Source organism: Artibeus jamaicensis, unplaced genomic scaffold (assembly GCF_021234435.1).
Source record: "Artibeus jamaicensis isolate MK-2021 breed Jamaican fruit bat unplaced genomic scaffold, CSHL_Jam_final contig_477, whole genome shotgun sequence".
Lineage (NCBI taxonomy): Eukaryota > Metazoa > Chordata > Mammalia > Chiroptera > Phyllostomidae > Artibeus > Artibeus jamaicensis.
The window spans coordinates 8445541-8463467 of NW_026521854.1; the positions used below are offsets into that span (position 1 = coordinate 8445541).

General features: G+C 45.5%; 1 pseudogene; it reads right to left on the minus strand.

Annotated features, from left to right (window-relative positions):
• Positions 1–5878: 5878 nt before the first annotated feature.
• LOC119046754 (60S ribosomal protein L36-like) lies at positions 5879–6302 on the minus strand (annotated as a pseudogene).
• Positions 6303–17927: the final 11625 nt, after the last annotated feature.

Here is a 17927-nt window from a genome sequence, read left to right on the forward strand (position 1 = left end):
GGGCCAAAGTGGTCTGTTGCCATCATCAATGGGGGAAGAACAGAGATGTGTACAGATAAGCATAGAGAAGCCAGCATTTTAAGACCAGGAGGATTCAACCTTGCATAGACCTTGAACAGCTTTGCTTTACCAGATGTCCAAAGGAGGTGGGCTGCTCAGAGACCAGGAAGGGTCAATGTTGGGTCAGTGTCTACTCAATATCTTCTCTGAATGGTGTGGCTCAGTTGGTTGGAGTGTCATCCCATAACTGAAGGATTGTGGGTTCGATCCCCGTCTGGGCTTGTACAGTCCCAGGTCTGGGCACATGCAGAAGGCAACCAACCATAAATCTCTCACACTGATGTTTCCATCTCTCCTTTCTTTTCTCTCTAAAAGCAATGAAAACACATGTCCTTGGGTAGGGTTAAAAAAAGAAAAAGACCCTCTGGTGCCCAAATCATTGGTTTTACTTACTTTGACTATCTTTTATCTTTTCCGACTTGGCTCCTTCTAATCATGAAACTTGGTTAAGGGTCCTTTCCTTGCATAACTGCTGACTGTCCCTTCGCTCTGTCTCTCTCTCTCTCTCTGTTTCACCAATGTCAATGCCGCCCTAAAGTCTGCCCCTTAAATCACTGCCTATTCTGATTTTTCATCACACAAAGGCCTGTTATTATCCCACCCCCAACCATTCATTCAGTGAAAATTAATTCAGCCCCTCCTAAGTACCAGTCTCTGAAGGAGCCATAAGCTACACAGTGGGGAAAAAGATGGACAAAGCCCCTGCTCTCATGAAACACAAGAAACAAAGAAACAAATAAGCTATATACTTTTTCATAGAAATAGATGTTCTTTTCTATTTTGTTCTTTTTCTAAAGAAACAGAGTGATCTTTTAGGAACTTACTAGAGAAAACATGATGTGGCTGAGGACAGCAGCTCTGGACAGAAGACAGCTGCCCTCAGAATCTAGCTGTTAAAGGACAGAGAAGGTCCAGCTGTCTGTGTCTAGCTGTGGGTGGAAGCCAGACAGGCCAATTATGGTTGAATGGAGAGCTTTATGAGGTAGCACCTGTCTTATTCAATCCATGACATATGAGCTGGAGGTACAAAGACCTCTTAGCATTGCCCCTAAAGAACTTAGAGTTTGATAGGAGGTACAAGTAGGTAAGCAAACCCTTTTAGGACAGTGTATATTATGCTGGGGGTTTCTAGGGGCCTCACCCCCAACTTGCTTGGAGGGTGTCAGAAAGTGCTTTGCAGAAGAGGGGACCGTTGCTGTGAGTTTTGAAAGTCAGGTGGGGTTATTTTCTAGGTGTGTAGAGAAAGAAAGGTCATTCCAAGGAGAAGGAATGTGGTGTGTGTGGATTGTATGGCATATAATTAAGAGAACACACTCTGGATGGGCTTAGAGCAAGAGTTGAATGTCAATTCAGCTTCATCATATCTTTGGGACTTTGTGACCTTGGGCAGGTTATTTAACCTTTCTGGAGCTCAGTTTCCTCATCTGTCTATTGGGATAAATGAGACCTTCTTCATAGGAACAGCTATGAACATTAAATGAGACAATGAATTTAAAAGCTTAGCACAGTGACAACTGTATGGTAATTTTGTTAGGTTCACAACTATTATTCATATTGTAGAAGAAATGTAAACATTAGAAAAGATCAGGTGGGTGACTTCTGGAACCCCTTCATATGGCTGGACAATGCATGTTGGGTGCTTAGCTCGGTGTCTGGAATTTAATAAGACTGCTCAATACACATTAGCTTTTTTTGTTGATGTTAGTCAACATTATAACTCTTGTCCAGTTATATGGCAAAAATTTACCAATTTAAGTTCATTCTCAGTAATGTTCTTCTACATGACAATCCCCCTGCTACTAGCTTAACGCAGTGGGTCTCAACTAGAGGTGCTTTTGTCCTTTTCCCTGCCCAGGAGATATTTGCAATCTCTGGAGGCACTCTTGGTTGTCACAGTTGGAGGTGTTACTGGCATCTCGTGAGTGGAGGCCAGGGATGCTGCTGAACACCCTACAATGCACAAGATGGCCCCCAACACAGAGAATTATACAGCTGCACATTTCAATAGCACCAAGGTTGAGAAATCTTTCAACTGAACTCCCACACCTTCCTCTGACCTTAATGGGAGGCTTCTGGAAGGTCTCTTGAGTCCACTGATGTGGTTGTTCAGTGTCATGTCCCATACATGCCTAGAGACTAATCTGTGAAGTTGAATTTCCAGACATATTTAAAAGGAAGTATAAATAAAACTAGTCCAAACCTAAATCCCTGGACAATTGCATTGTCTCCACATCTCTGTGCATAGAAGGCTTGTTTTTTAATCATTATCCTTTGGGGCCAACTCATAGTCAAACAGTCCCACTGGACCTTGTCAAAAAATTTCCAAGTGGACAATGTACTTGGTTCTTTTGACCCTTATCCCCATCTGCCCCTCCCCATTTAAAGGGAAGAAAAGAGATCAGATTTCTATTAAGCATTTACTATATACCAGGCACCAAGCTAAGATTAGAGAATGGCTGATGGAATTCAGTTGATGGGTTTCTCGACCTTGGCACTATTGACATTTTGGGTGAGATAATCTGAAGTATTTTACAGGCATTTTTTTTCACTTGACTCTTACCAGTAGGTGTTATTCTCTGTCTTGTATGGGAGATGGAACAGAGACTGAAAGAAGTGTAGTAAATGACTATACTGGATTAAATGAATAGTGTTGTCCCCAGTTTTGTGTTAACTTGGTACCAGTGACTGTGACCTTATTTGGAAGAGGGTCTTTGCAGATGAGATTAGTCAAGGATCTTGAAATGAAATTATCCTGGATTTGTGATTTAGCCCCAAATCCTATGGCCAGTGTCCTTATGAGAAGAGGAGAGGCCACACACAGAAACAAAGAAGGTGGTCACGTGAAGACAGAGGTGGAGATTGAAGTCACCCAGCTGCGAGCCAGGGAACACCAAGGACTGCCAGAGCCACCAGACTTGGAGTCCTCAGACAGGTTCTCCCTCAGAGCCTCCAGAAGGCATTGACTTTGTTCACACCTTGATCTCAGACTTCTGGCCTCCAGAACAAGGAGAGAATAAATTCCTATTTTTAAAAAAGTCACCCAGATTGTGGTGCTTTGTTACAGCAGCCACAGAAAACTCATACATTAACCCAAGATCACCCAGCAAACAAATGGTGGGCTCAATTTTTAGACAAAAGCTGGTATAACTTCAGGGTTCCTGCATTGCCCTTCATATTTTACTTTCCAGCCAAAGATAATGGATTATTCAGGCCCTGCTATCCCAAGTAAACCCTTGGTTTTCCTGCCCCAATCACATTATATTTATCTCCTTGACTGGATTGCTGTCTTACTGCCTGGCCTGGGACAAAAGCCACCTCACCAGTTAAGGGGTCTAGGGTTCTTTTGGATGTTCTTGCCCCGGCACTCCTACTGGTCACTCACCCAACTCTGGCATGGTGGTCATCTCAGCTGATTGGCCAATGGCCACTCAGTCCCTGCCTTGAGAAATACCACGTAGGTCAACTCTGGTTTACCTCCAAGGAGTGTCAACTGCTCTGGAACATGATGTGAACTTAACACCACCAACTCTGGCACTTCATATCCTTTGGCTCTGCACACTATACAGCATCTCTCCAATGTCTTACCCATAAAAGGCCCCCATCCTTCCTTCACACACTCAGGGCTGGGTTTCCTTGACCTCACCTTCCCTTCCAGAATTATCAGGTGGTCCCTCTGGTAATGGTGAATCCACAGAGCAGCACATCTCTTGCCTCCCCCCCAACCCACCAGGTTTTGGGGTCCCTGTAAACAGCTTCTCCAACAGGGCTGTGACCCACCTTGTTGTGGTTTGTCTTGGGCTTTGCCCATATTCTTCCTTCAGGAAATTTTAGGGACAAGACAGTTCCCTCCACTAAACCCACGTTCCCAGTCAGGCAGGCAGGGCTGGACAGAGACGAGTCTTGGCCTAGAGTTTGTTTTCTCCTTGTCCTAGACCTGCCCCTTCACACTCTAGTGGAAGAAGCCCTCCAGCCAGTTTTCTGAGTTGACTTTCAAAACTCTTCCTTTTCTTGTTTTCCTCACTGCTGCTTGCATTTCAGATCTGATGCCCTTTGCTTGAAAATGAGAGATGAGAGAAGAGGCATTGGGCTTGGATGACTCCCTGTTGCCAGTAAAAACCTCACAGCACCTCTCACTAGGACACAGTGAGAATGAGTCCTTCCTCCTTCAGACTTAGGAAGGCCACGGAAATGTTTTGATTTCTTTTAAATTCAAAAGAAAAAAAGCGAGCCTATCCAATCTGGAGTACATGTGTCTTTATGCCAACAACAAGCTATAAAATATAATTTTAATGTTATTTGCTTATGGAGGAAGAAGTCCATAGAAGCAGAAGTGCCTCTGGCCCATTCAACATCCTCTGCCGGCCCTCTTTTGCCTCTCTTGATGAGCTGGGTAATCAAATGAGTGACTCGAGAGCCCAACTCACAAAACACTTTTGCTTTTATTGTCTATTCGACCCTCCCTCCCAACCACATAGCAAGCACTTCATAACCATTTTCTGAATGACTAAAATTGTGAGGAAAACACTTTAGTGTGATGATGAGTCTCAGGTGATAAAGGGGTTGACTGTCAGAGCTTCAACCACTCTGACCAGTTCCAAGTCACAAGTTCTCCCTCCTCCAATGGCCCCGGGGGACCTGGCACCCTCAGCTCTCGCCCTCCAAGCTGACCTGATCTTATCCCTGAAGCTGCTTCAGGGGGATCTTGTTTAAGACTGTCCCTGGCAGGCTGCTGAAGGCATCTCTGTGCTCTGCCAGGGAGCATATCCTAAGTTCAATCTCTCAGCAATGATCTTCCCAGGTTGGCAGCTTCTGTGCAAGTTCAAGTCTGCACTTTAAAACAGGTGACCTCCCCTGGCATGCTCAGGCTCTTGGCAGTGCTGATCAGCTGAGATAAAACAAATGATCAGATGCCCACCCGCAAGCTGGGCAGGATTAAGAACAATGTACAATAGCTCTTACTCCTAATGCCTGCATATAGTCAAACTCAGTGTATTTATGAAAATGAATGTTAAAACCATCAGTTCCTGGGGCTCTCTTGCCACCAATACCTCCTCTCTAATCATGCCCAGAACCCAGCCAGCCCCACAAGCAGAGGGGTGCCAGACTCTCACCTCTGTGTGCTGGTGTCTGAGAGAACCCCTTGGCACCTACACACACTTCAATTCTTGTCCTGGGGCATCTTGTTAAAGCCTGCCTGGAATCCAGCACCTTCGGAGAATCTTGCCTTGGTGTGTGAGCTGACTGACAAAATTGCCTAAGGATAGAGGCGATTTTGCTCTAGGGCACAGTGTTGCATCAGAAAGCTCCTTTTTATCTCTCCACCCTTTATTTTTCGTCAGAGAGAAAATGAACAACCGTGGGAGCTAGGGCCCTTGGGATCGGAATTGTCCTGGGAGATACAGTTTTCAACTCTAAATTCCAGGAAAGTGGAAAGCACTTTGGTGGATAATTTAACTTTCCACAGACTCTAAATTCAAACAATTGTGTCAGGTAATTTAAGTCCTTCTTTCACCCTGGCCGAGTGGGTCAGCTGGTTGGAGCCCTGTTCTGTACACCAAAAGGTTGTGGGTTCAATACCCATTTGGGGCGCATCTGGGAGGCAACCGATGGATGCTTCTCTCACATCAATGTTTCTCTCTCTTTCCCCTCCTTTCTTTCTCCCTAAAATCAATGAATGTATCCTCAGGTGAGGATTCTTTAAAAAGTCCTTTATCATCTTGTGGGAAAAGGGGATGTGAGATTTTTTTTTAGCATGGACATACGTGTACAATACAAAATAACGTTACTAATCTTCAGAGACTCTCTTCTGAATGAAAAATCACCAGAAATAGCCCAGCCTCCTCAGGCTACCTATTTTGAGTGACTGCCTTCTCAAATCCATATTCTTTTTTTTTTCTGAACAGGTTTTATTACACAGAGGCCATGGGGCTCCGTCCTTCTTGGCTGCTGCCTCCCTCAAGGCTGCAAGGACATTGCCCAGCTCCTCTCTCTTCCTCTTGGCATGGATGTGCGTTGCCATGCTTTTCTTGATGAACTTCAGGGCCCTCTTGTCCTTAGAGACCTCGAGCAGCTCCATGGCATACCACTCGTAGGGGGCAAAGCCACACACCTCTCAGATCCTTCCCTCACGTGTTGGTGTGCTGGCTTAGGTGCCCGCGGAGGCTGTGCGTCGGCTTGCTCACGTTCTTTGTCACTTTGAGGACCTTGTTGAGGCCCACAGTCATGGGGTAGCAGAGAGCCATGGCTGCTGCTCCTTAGTGGCAGCCGGGGCAGAAGGGTCAAATCCATATTCTCTGGGGTGCCCATAAAACTCATGTATGCAAAAGAAATTAGAAAAGTATCGAAGGTATCGGTGCCCACGAGGACCTTGGCAAGGCCACTGAGGAAATGGAAAGGGTCTCAGTGTATGTCTCTGGATGGCACATCGTCAAATGAAATGATGGGGGAGAAGGCCCAGGCCCCTGGCAGCAAATGGTGTGACTCGCAGCCCCGCCAGACACGATTTTCTGCCCACAGTTGTGGACACACACTACCCTCTAGACTGCCTCTAGCACACGGTACATCTGAGTGCTGATCAGCTTAGCCTTCGATTTGTAAAAACGCAACAACCGTGAAGCCCCATCCAACAGGATGCCTGTATATGTGAATCAGTACTCTATGCAGTTTCTGGCATCTGCTCAGGTTCTTGGAACATATCCCCCTGGATAAGGGGGGCACTGCTGTATTTGTTTTTATGGCTCCATGAACCTGCCTGCTCCTCACGGGTGGGGACACCAAGTCAGGGAAAGAGACAGAGAGAGCCATCCATCTAGAGATCTTGGTCCCTGTGTTGAACAAGGAAGGAAGAGAGATACACGAAGTTTGGAAGGGAAAGTTTCCTTTCAAGGGCTGGGGGCGAATAACAGTGCAAGGTGGAGACAGCTCTGAGCAGAGCTGGTTGCTACCTGGGCTGGAGGCAGGTGCATGCTGAAGGACAGCGCAGAAGGTCAAGGTCCTTGGGCCCAAACCTGCACGCAAACTCCAGGAAGCAGGTGAGACAAGGGGTTGGGCAAAGAAGACCTTTAATCTCCAGCCACAGGCTGGAGTCCAATGTCATGATCTGACCCCAGGAGGGGGTGGGGTGCTCCTCTGACCCCATTAGCTTCCATGCCCTACAACAAAGGAACCTCAGCTAAGCTTGCAAAGTATTTTATTTTTTATTTTTAAAAATATTTTATTTATTTATCTTTAGAGGGGAAGGAGAGAAGGAGAGAAACATCAATGTATAGTTGCCTCTTGCGAGTCCCCTGCTGGAGACTGGGCTGCAACCCAGGCATGTGTCCTGACTGGGAACCGAACCTCGATCCTTTGGTTTGCAGGCCCGCCCTCAATCCACTGAGCTACACCAGCCAGGGCTACTTGTAAAGTATTTTAATTCTCAACATAAATCATACTTCAACCTAGCATCCCACTGGAGTCTAGGCAGAAGGTAGTCGTGGGGAATGGTTTTCTCCTCTAATCTGTCAGAGAGAGATCCAGCCTCAGACCATCAAACTCTGTGGGAAACTGACTTTAATCTAACCTTACTGTGGAGTGTTGTAAGATGTGACTAGATGCAGTGCCAGGGGCAACTGTTAAGAGGTTCAGAACAGGATGTTTGAGTGAGATTTTTTTTTTTAAAGATTTTATTAATTGGAGACTTCTGACCAAGATGGAGGAGTAGGTGGAAACACTGTACCTCCTTGGACAACCAAATTTAAGGACAACAAAGATTTTAAAAAAATATATTTTATTGATTATGCCATTACAGTTGTCCTATTTCCCCCCTTCATTCCCCTCCACCCTACGTACCCCTCCCCCACTGTTCCCCCGTTTAGTTTATGTCCACGTGTCTCAAGTTCTTTAGATTCTATATTTCCCATACTACTCTTGCCCTCCCCCTATCTATTTTCTACCCACCTTCTATGCTACTTATTCCCTGTACCTTCTCCCCCCTTCTCCTCCTCCCACTCCCCTGTTGCTAACCCTCCATGTGATCTCCATTTCTATAGTTCTGCTCCTGATCTATCTGTTCTCTTAGTTTGTTTTTGTTTTGGGTGTGGTTGTTAATAACTGTGAGTTTGCTGTCCTTTCACTGTTCATCTTTTTTATTTTCTTTTTCTTATAAAAGTCCTTTTAACATTTCATATAATAAGGGCTTGGTGATGATGAACTCCTTGAACTTGACCTTATCTGTGAAGCACTTTATCTGCCCTTCCATTCTAAATGAAAGCTTTGCTGGATAGAACAATCTTGGTTGTAGGTCCTTGCCTTTCATGACTTGGACTACTTCTTTCCAGCCCCTTCTTGCCTGGAAGGCCTCTTTTGAGAAATCAGCTGACAGTCTGATGGGAACTCCTTTGTAGGTCACTGTATCCTTATCTCTTGCTGCTTCTAGAATTCTCTCCTTCATTTTAATCTTGGCTAATGTAATTATGATGTGCCTTGGTGTGTTCCTCCTTGGGTCCACTTTCTTTGGGACTCTCTGAGCTTCCTGGACTTCCTGGAAGTCTATTTCCTTTGCCAGATTGGGGAAGTTCTCCTTTATTATTTGTTCAGATAAGTTTTCCACTTGTTGCTGTTCTTCTTCCCCTTCTGGGACCCCTGTAATTCGGATGTTGGAATGTTTAAAGATGTCCTGGAGGTTCCTAAGCCTCTCCTCATTTTTTTAAATTCTTATTTCTTCATTCTTTTCTGTTTGGTCATTTTTTCTCTTCCTTCTGGTCCACTCCCTTGATTTGAGTCTGAGTTTCCTTTCCATCACTATTGGTTTCCTGTGCATTTCCCTTCATTTCAATTAGTTTAGCCTTCATTTGTTCCTCTAATGTGCGACTAAAATCAACCAGTCTGTGAGCATCCTGATCACCAGTGTTTTGAATTGTGCATCTGATATGTTGGCTATTTCTTGGTCGCTTAGAGTTATAGGCTCTGGAGCTTTGAGTTCTTCTTGAGCCATAATGACCTGGTCTGTTTGTGCCTGTTAGGTATGAGTGGCAGAGCCCTAGGTGTTCACCAGGGCAGGGCAACTCAGTCGCTGGGTTGTGATTCTGTATGTGGGGGCGGGGTCAAAGAGGGGCAATAGCAGTCCCCTCTGCTGCTTCCCACTGCTGGGGCCGGTGCGGTCCATCTTACTGCTCGCTCCTTTGCCTGGTTTATCTGCGTGCGAATGTGTGACCGCAGTCACTCAGCCGCCTTGTGCCCTCACTGGGTCTGCCAGTCGAAACCCCACACCTGGGATCTGCCAACCACCACCTGCACTCCTGGGTCGGTCTGGCCAATTTTTCCTGTGCAACCCCGCTCCACCAGTCGCTGTCTCCGCTCCTCTTACCAGCCTGGCTGAACGGTTCATTATTGTCAGACTTCCGTATAGTTCAATTTTCTGTGTTTGCATTTTTTTAAATTAAAACTTTGTTGTCTTTAAACTTGGTTGTGCAAGGAGGCACAATGTTTCCACCTACACCTCTATCTTGGCTGGAAGTCCGGATCTAAGGACAACAAAGATTTAGAAACAAAAACACAACCAGAACAGACAGAAAATTGAACTGTACGGCAGTCTGACAACCAACCATTCATCTAGACCAGTAAGAGGGGCGGAATCTGTGGCTGGAGGAGAGGGGTCGCAGCAGGAAAGAGCGGTGGTTGGCAACCTGAGCATGGGGAGGAAACGAACAGACCCAGTAAGATATGCAACGCAGTTGGCTGACCGCAAATACACATTCATGTACGGATAAACTAGGAAAACACAGGCAGTGAGACAGACTGTGAAACTCAGGGCCCCAGCACCAGGAAATAAAGCCTAAAAGCAATGATTGGAAAAACTTGAGGAAGTTGAGGTGCTGGGAGAGACTCCCAGCCTCACAGGAGAGTTCATTGGAGAGACCCACAGGGTCCTAAAACATATACAAGCCCACACACCCGGGAACCAGCACTAGAAGGGCCCAACTTGCTTGTGGGAAGCAGCAGAGGGGACTGAAGTCCGAGAGAGAGCAGAGTGAGTGCCCCCCTCTGACCCCACCCCAACACATAGTGTCACAACCCAGCAACTGGGGTGACCTGCCCTGGTGAACACTTAAGGCTCCACAACAGGTGCGTCAAGACAAAAAAAATAGCCCATACGAAAGAACAGATCAAAGCCCCAAAGCCAATACTTTTAAGTGACCAAGAGATAGCCAACCAATCAGATGCACAGTTCAAAACACTGGTGATCAGGATGCTCACAGAACTGGTTGATTTTAGTTGCAAATTAGATGAAAAATGAAGGCTACACTAAGTGAAATGAAGGAAAAGGCACAGGGAAACAATAGTGATAGGAAGAAAACTGGGACTCAAATCAAGGGAGTGGACCAGAAGGAAGAGAAAAATGAGCAAACAGAAAAGAATGAAGAAACAAGAGTTCAAAGAAATCAGGAGAGGCTTAGGAGCCTTTAGGACATCTTTAAACATTCCAACATCCGAATTACAGGGGTCCCAGAAGGGGAAGAGGAACAGCAACAAGTGGAAAACTTATCTGAACAAATAATAAAGGAGAACTTCCCCAATCTGGCAAAGGAAATAGACTTCCAGGAAGTCCAGGAAGCTCAGAGAGTCCCAAAGAAAGTGGACCCAAGGAGAAACACACCAAGGCACATCATAATTACATTAGCCAAGATTAAAATGAAGGAGAGAATCCTAGAAGCAGCAAGAGATAAGGGGATAGTCCCCTACAAAGGAGTTCCCATCAGACTGTCAGCTGATTTCTCAAAAGAGACCTTCCAGGCAAGAAGGGGCTGGAAAGAAGTATTCCAAGTCATGAAAACCAAAGACCTACAACCAAGATTGTTCTATCCAGCAAAGCTTTCATTTAGAATGGAAGGACAGATAAAGTGCTTCTCAGATAAGGTCAAGTTCAAGGAGTTCATCATCACCAAGCCCTTATATATGAAATGTTAAAGGGACTTACTTAAGAAAAAGAAGATAAAAAAGATGAACAGTTAAAGGACAGCAAACTCACAGTTATTAACAACCACACATAAAACAAAAGCAAATTAAGAGGACAGCTAGATCAGGAGTGGAAACATAGAAATGAAGATCTCAAGGAGGGTTAGCAACAGGGGAGTGGGAGGAGGAGAAGGGGGGAGAAGGTACAGAAAATAAGTAGCATAGACAGTAGATAGAAAATAGATAGGGGGAGGGTAAGAATAGTAGGGGAAATACAGAATCTAAAGAACTTGAGACACGTGTTCATGAACTAAAGGGGGAATGGTGGGGGAGGGGTATGCAGGGTGGAGGGGAATAGGGGGGAAACAGAACAAATGTAATGGCATAATCAATAAAAAAAAAAGAAAAAAATGTTCTTTGCAGCATTATTTACAATAGCCAAGATATGGAAGCAACCTAGACGTTCATCAATGGATGAGTGAATAAAGAAGATGTGGTGTATGCATACAATATTACTCAGAAATAGAAAGAATAAAAGTGACCATTTGCACAACATAGGTTGTGCAACATAGGTGGACCCTGAGGGTATTATGCTGCTTGAAATGAGCCAGACAGAGAAAGACAGACACCTTATGATTTTAGTTATATGTGGAATCTAAACACAGCACAACAGGAAACAAATGAACAAACTAAACAAAACTAAACTCACAGCTGCAGAGAACAGACTGGTGTTTGCCAGAGGGGAGATGGTTGAAGGCTGGATGAAATGGATGAAGGGAATCAAGAAGCACAACTTCCAGATATAAAATAAATAAGTCTCGAAATGAGCTGTCTCGGACTTCCGCCAAGATGGAGGCATAGGTGGAAACGCCGTGCTTCCTCACACAACCAAGTTTAGAGACAACTCAATAATAGCAACAGAAAACACAGTCAGAACACAGAAAATTAAACTTTTCAGAAGTCTGATCACAACAAATACTTCAGCCTGACCAGTAAGAGGGGCGAAACCAGCAGCTGGCAGAGTGGGGTAGCACAGGAAAACTCAGTCAGATGGACTCAGGCATGCGGAATCCAGGCGCAGGGTTGGACCTGGTGGGCAACTCAGCAAGCAATTGTGGGGAAACAGTGAGGGAGCAGGGCTGCGGGTTGACTGTGGTCGCCCATTCGTGTGTGGATAGACAAGCGAGGGAGTGGGCGATTGGACGAGAGCCAGCAGCCCCAGCGGCAAGCGGTGGCGAAGGGCGCCACCATTTCCCCCCTCTAACCCCACCTCCACATACAGCATCATAATCCAGCGACCTAAGTGGCCCTGCCCCAGTGAACAACCTAAGGTTCTGCTCTTCACCCAGCTGCAAGAAACATCAGAGGGGGCCGCCATTTCCCCACTCTGACCCCACCTCCACATATAGCATCACAACCCAGCGACCTGGGAGCCCAAGGTTCCTCTCCTCATACTTAACGGGCGCAAACAGACCAAAAATGGCTCAAGAAGATCTCAAAGCCCCAGAGCCTATAAATCTAAGCAATGAAGAAATAGCAAAACTCCCAGACGCAGTTTAAAACACTGGTGATCAGGATCCTCACAGAACTGGTTGATTATAGCCACAAATTAGAGAAACATATGAAGGCGAAACTAATTGAAATGAATGGAATTGCACAGGACACCAATAGCAATGAAAAGGAAACTGGGACTCAGATCAATGGAGTGGACCAGAAGAAAGCAAATAATGGCCAAACAGAAAAGAGTCAAGAAGCAAGAATTCAAAGAAATGAGGTGAGTCTTAGGAACCTCCAGGACATCTTTAAACGCTCCAACATCTGAATTATAGGGGTACCAGAAGGGGAAAGGCACAGCCACCAGTGGAAAACTTATTTGAACAAATAATAAAGGAGAATTTCCCCAATCTGGCAAAGGAAATAGACTTCCGGGAAATCCAGGAAGCTCAGAGAGTCCCAAAGAAGTTGGACCCAAGAAGAAACACACCAAGGCACATCATAATTACATTAGCCAAGATTAAAATGAAGGAGAGAATCCCAGAAGCAGCAAAAGATAAGGGGATAATCCCCTACAAAGGAGTTCCCATCAGACTGTCAGCTGATTTCTCAAAAGAGACCTTAGAGGCAAGAAGGGGCTGGAAAGAAGTATTCCAAATCATGAAAACCAAAGACCTACAACCAAGATTGCTCTATCCAGTAAAGTTTTGATTTAGAATGGAAGGACAGATAAGGTGCTTCTCAGATAAGACCAAATTCAAGGAGTTCATCATCACCAAGCCCTTATATGAAATGTTAAAGGGACTTATCTAAGAAAAAGAAGTTAAAAAAACATAAACAGTGAAAGGACAACAAACTCACACTTATTAACAACCACACCTAAAACAAAAGCAAACTAAAAAGACAGCTAGATCAGGAGTGGAAACATAGAAATGAAGATCTCAAGGAGGGTTAGCAACAGGGGAGTGGGAGGAGGAGAAGGGGGGAGAAGGTACAGAAAATAAATAGACAGTAGATAGAAAATAGATGGGGGGCAAGAATAGTATGGGAAATAGAGAATCTAAAGGTCTTGAGACACATGATCATAAACTAAAGGGGGGTAATGATGGGGACGGGGAGTAGGGTGGAGGGGAATGAAGGGGGGAATAGAACAACTGTAACAGCATAATCAATAAAAAAATAAATTAAAAGGAAAAATAAATAAATAAATAAATAAGTCCCAAGGATGTAGTGTAAAATTTGATGACTAGAATTAATAACAATATATTTCAAATTTCAAAGTTGCTAAGAAAGTAAATCCTGAAAAAATTGTGCAATTTGAGTGAGGACAGATCATAACTAGCAGTGTCGTGATCATTTTGCAATGCATACATGCACTGAATCACTACGGTGTACATGTGAAATTGACACAATGTTGCATGTCAATTACATTTCAATTAAAAGAAGAACCAGGAACAAAGACCCAAGAGCAAATATTTATGTTTTACTATAGCACAGGGAGGACTATCCTAATGTCAGACTGCCTGGCTTGGGTCTTCAGGACAACGGGAATAGGGTTGAACTTGATTGAGAAGAAACTCTCCGGTTTGGCCAGAAGATCCTGGACACTTCTGTTGTCCAAGAGAGACCACACGGTAAGACCCACGGCAGTTTACCCTTTCTCTGGAAAGCCTTCGGCTGCCCTTGCCAGGCCACATCCCTGGATTCCCACTCTGGGCTCCTTCAGCTTCTGCATTGCTCTGACCTTCCCTTGACCCCAAGGGGTTGAGGGCCCCTGCATCCTGCCCTTGGAGGGTTTTATCAGAGGAAGGAAGCTTGGCACTGCCTAAGATGGGAAGGGGGCAGGCAAAGGGTAGGAGGGCGAGACTAAGACAGGGTTGAAGCAGAAAGTGCCATCCCAGGCTCAGCTTCAGTATCCCTGCTAGGAAGGTGGTCTGCCTTCCTTCAGTGGGTCTCCTGCAGTCTAGCTCTGACCACAAGAAGGGGGGGTGTCTGTACCCGGCTCTGCCTCTCCCAAGACTAAGGGCTCTTTCAGTGCTGGGTGATGGCAGGGTTCTCTCTGGGGCCTCAGATCCTGACAGAGCTCCTTAGCCAGAGCTCAGTGAAGACTTAATGAATGGATGAAGGAAGGAGGGAGGGAGCAATGGAAGGGAGGAAGGAAAGACAGAAGGGAGGGAGAGAGGAGAAGGAGGGAGGGATCAAGTTAGGAAGTTAGAAAGGAAGCATCCCCAGGGCCCCTGCTGTCTTCCTTGGCTGTGGAGGACCTCACATCCCACATGCCTATGCTCCTGGGAGAAGCATGTGGGCACCCACCCATGGGAGGATACCTGCAGAGATAAAACTCGCCTCCCCCACCTCTGGCCCTGGCCAGGCTGCAGGCAGGCTCCCCCAGAGAGCAAGCCAAGCAGCACATCTGTTTCCAGGGCCATTTTCCAGGAGCAGGTGACAAGAGCTACGGGAGCTGGAGGGGAGGATATTCAAACCATGGAGAACTCGGGCAGAGGGAGGCCCTAGGTGAGAAATGAACTTGGGGAAGAGGAGGGCAGAGAGGGGAGCCTGCGGCCCCAGGATCCGGCCCCAGGCTGGGTGAGCTGGTCTGGGCTCCTGGTCCCACACTGAGTCCATCTATGGCTGCCTCCTCCCGCAGCAGCAGCAGCAGCAGCAGCCCTAGTCGCCCGGGGTCGGTGCCCAGGCAGGGAGTGGTCTCCATACCAGGTTAGGGAAGAGGGCGGTTTTGAGCCAGAAGGGTCACACTGGGTGTGTCACATGCGTGCGTGTGCTCCTGTGTGCATTATCCGTGTGAGGTTCCAGTGCGCTGAGGGTGTTTGTGTATGTGTAGTTGTGTGTGTCTGTGATTGTTTCCTGTGTCTACTGTAGCAAAGTACCACAAACTGGGGGGCTTAAAACACCAGATATGTATGCCCTCACACCCAAGGTGTTGGCGGGGCCACACTCCCTCTGGAGGCTCCAGGGGAGGGTCCTTCCTTGTCTCTTCCAGCTCCTGGGGGCTCTCAGTGTCCCTTGGCTTGTGACTGTGGTGCATCATACTGTGCTGGGGACTCCTATTTTTTTCCTAATTTTTCAGCCAGTGCTATGTTTGTAAGAACCACCCATATTGCCATGTGAGGTCTCCTTTCCCCCTTAGCTTGTTTAGGGCTTCATGGTGCACCCCCATCACATTTTATTTCTCTACTCCCACAGATAGTGGGGTGTCTCTCAGATTGTCCCCAACTCTCTGCCAACACAGACAGTGCTGAAATGAATGTTCTTGACTGTGTCCCCTCCCTGACCTGTGTGAACGTTTCATTCAGGTGTTTGCAGGACGGAGGGCACGAGTTCCCTTCATTTGGCCACCAGGCACCTGCCAAGAGGACTGAAGCTCTCTCATCTTCACATCTGGGCCAACCCGTTGCAACACCCAGCCTTCTACTTTTTGCTGCTCTGACAGGTGTAATTCTGACAGGTGGTGCCACGTTGCTGCTTTAAACTGCATACCTCTGACTGCTCACAAGCAGCTGCCTGCCTTCACTGCCCACTCACCGGCTGCACTTCCTCTTCTGCCCATCGCCTGAGCCTGCCCTCTGCCCACTTCCTCTTCCAGTTCCAGTGCTTTTCCCCTCTGTCTACAGACATCCCTTGTAGAGTCTACACATCGGTCTCCTCGTGGTGTTTTTCCAGTGTTACTGAGGTGCACGTAGTAAACAAAAACCTGCACATATTTAAGGTGTACATCTTCACAGGTCTGGACATACACCTATGTCTGTGATGCCATCGCCACGATCGAGGTAATGAGCATGTCCTTGGCTCCAAAGGTTTTTTGTGTCCCTCTACTTTTTGTGTGGTAATGACACTTAATATAAGATCTACCTCCTTAAAAAGTTTTTTAATTGAAATATATTTGACATATAACCATGTAAATTTAAAGTGTACATCTTAATTTAATAATTTGTATATTGTAATATGATTATTAGTGTAGTGGTAGCACCTTTGTCAGGTCACATAACTAGCATTTATTTTATGTGGTGGGAATAATTAAAATCCAGCCTCTTAGCAAGCCTGATGATTACAACGCAACATCGTCGTCTGTATTGTTAAGTTTTTAAGTGTGCATTAGCACATCACTAACTACGGGCCTATGGTGTGCAGCAGATCTCTAGGACTCATTCAACTTTGCAAATATGTTCTTGTTCTCTGTCGTCTGTTCACATTGCCCACAGTGCTCTTTGTTAATATGATTTCTAATACTTTAATTTTTATTTTTAACTCTTACTCGAGGACATATTTATTGAATTTAGAGAGAGAGGAAGGAAGACAGAGGGAGGCAGACATCTATGTAAGAAACACCCATCAGTCGCCTCCTGCGCGCCCAAGCCCACGGCCTTCAGTGCACGGGACCAAGAGAGCCACTTGGCCAGGCGAGATTTGTAATTTTGATGTAACGAAATTAATTTGTTTATAGTTTGTGACTTTTTCTTCTTAAAGAACTCATTCCCTGTTCTTAGATCACAAAGATCCCACTACGCTTTCTTTTATTAGCTATATTTTCATCTTTCAATTAGGTTATTAATCCGTCTTGAGCCTCTCTAATTAAAAGCCCAATTTTGTTTTTATATATAGAAAGAGACACTCTCCTCCACAGCATCTCTGGACAATTCGTCATTTTCTGATTTGTCTGTGACATGGCCTTAACCATGTCTGAATGGCTCCGTGTCTGAAGCACCCACTGGTCTGCCTGTCCTTGCAATAACCCTACACCGCTTTGTTTCCAAGCTTCCGAGGAGTTCTCTGATTCTCAGGAGACAGTTTCCACCACCTCCCCACACTCTTCATTTCAAGGTTGACTTAGTTATTCATGGCTCATTAGCTTTTCATAGACATTTTAGAATATGTTTACCATGGATTTTTGAGAATATTACATCGAATGTAGAAATACTGTCTTTCCATTTCATCCACTTATTTATATCATCTGCTATATTTTCTATTAATTAGAGGTTTCATTGTTCTCTGTGGTGGTGTTGTGTATACTTATTTAAATTAATTGTAGATACTTGATAGGTTTTGTGCTACTTTGGATGGTACCTTGTTTTTTAAAACTTCTTTTTAAACTACTTTTAAACTTAACAAATATTGCAAAACCAATAACGAACATTCTTGTGCTCCCCTCACTCAGTGTCCTGAAAGGTCAGCATCTGACAGGAAGCCAGCCCACAGATCAGAACCAGAAGTTAGCACCGGCACCACATTGCACAGCAAGCTGCAGCTCTTCCTAGATTCCGTCCGGTTTTCCCACCAATATCCTTTTTCCATTCCAGGGCAAAATCCATTTCATTTAGTTGCTTCAACTTTTCATTATCACTCTGTTCTTGGTATTTCTTAATTTTCTGTTTAGCTCAGAGTCTAGTGAGTAACATGTTGCTATGCCATTGTCAAAGGGGTCA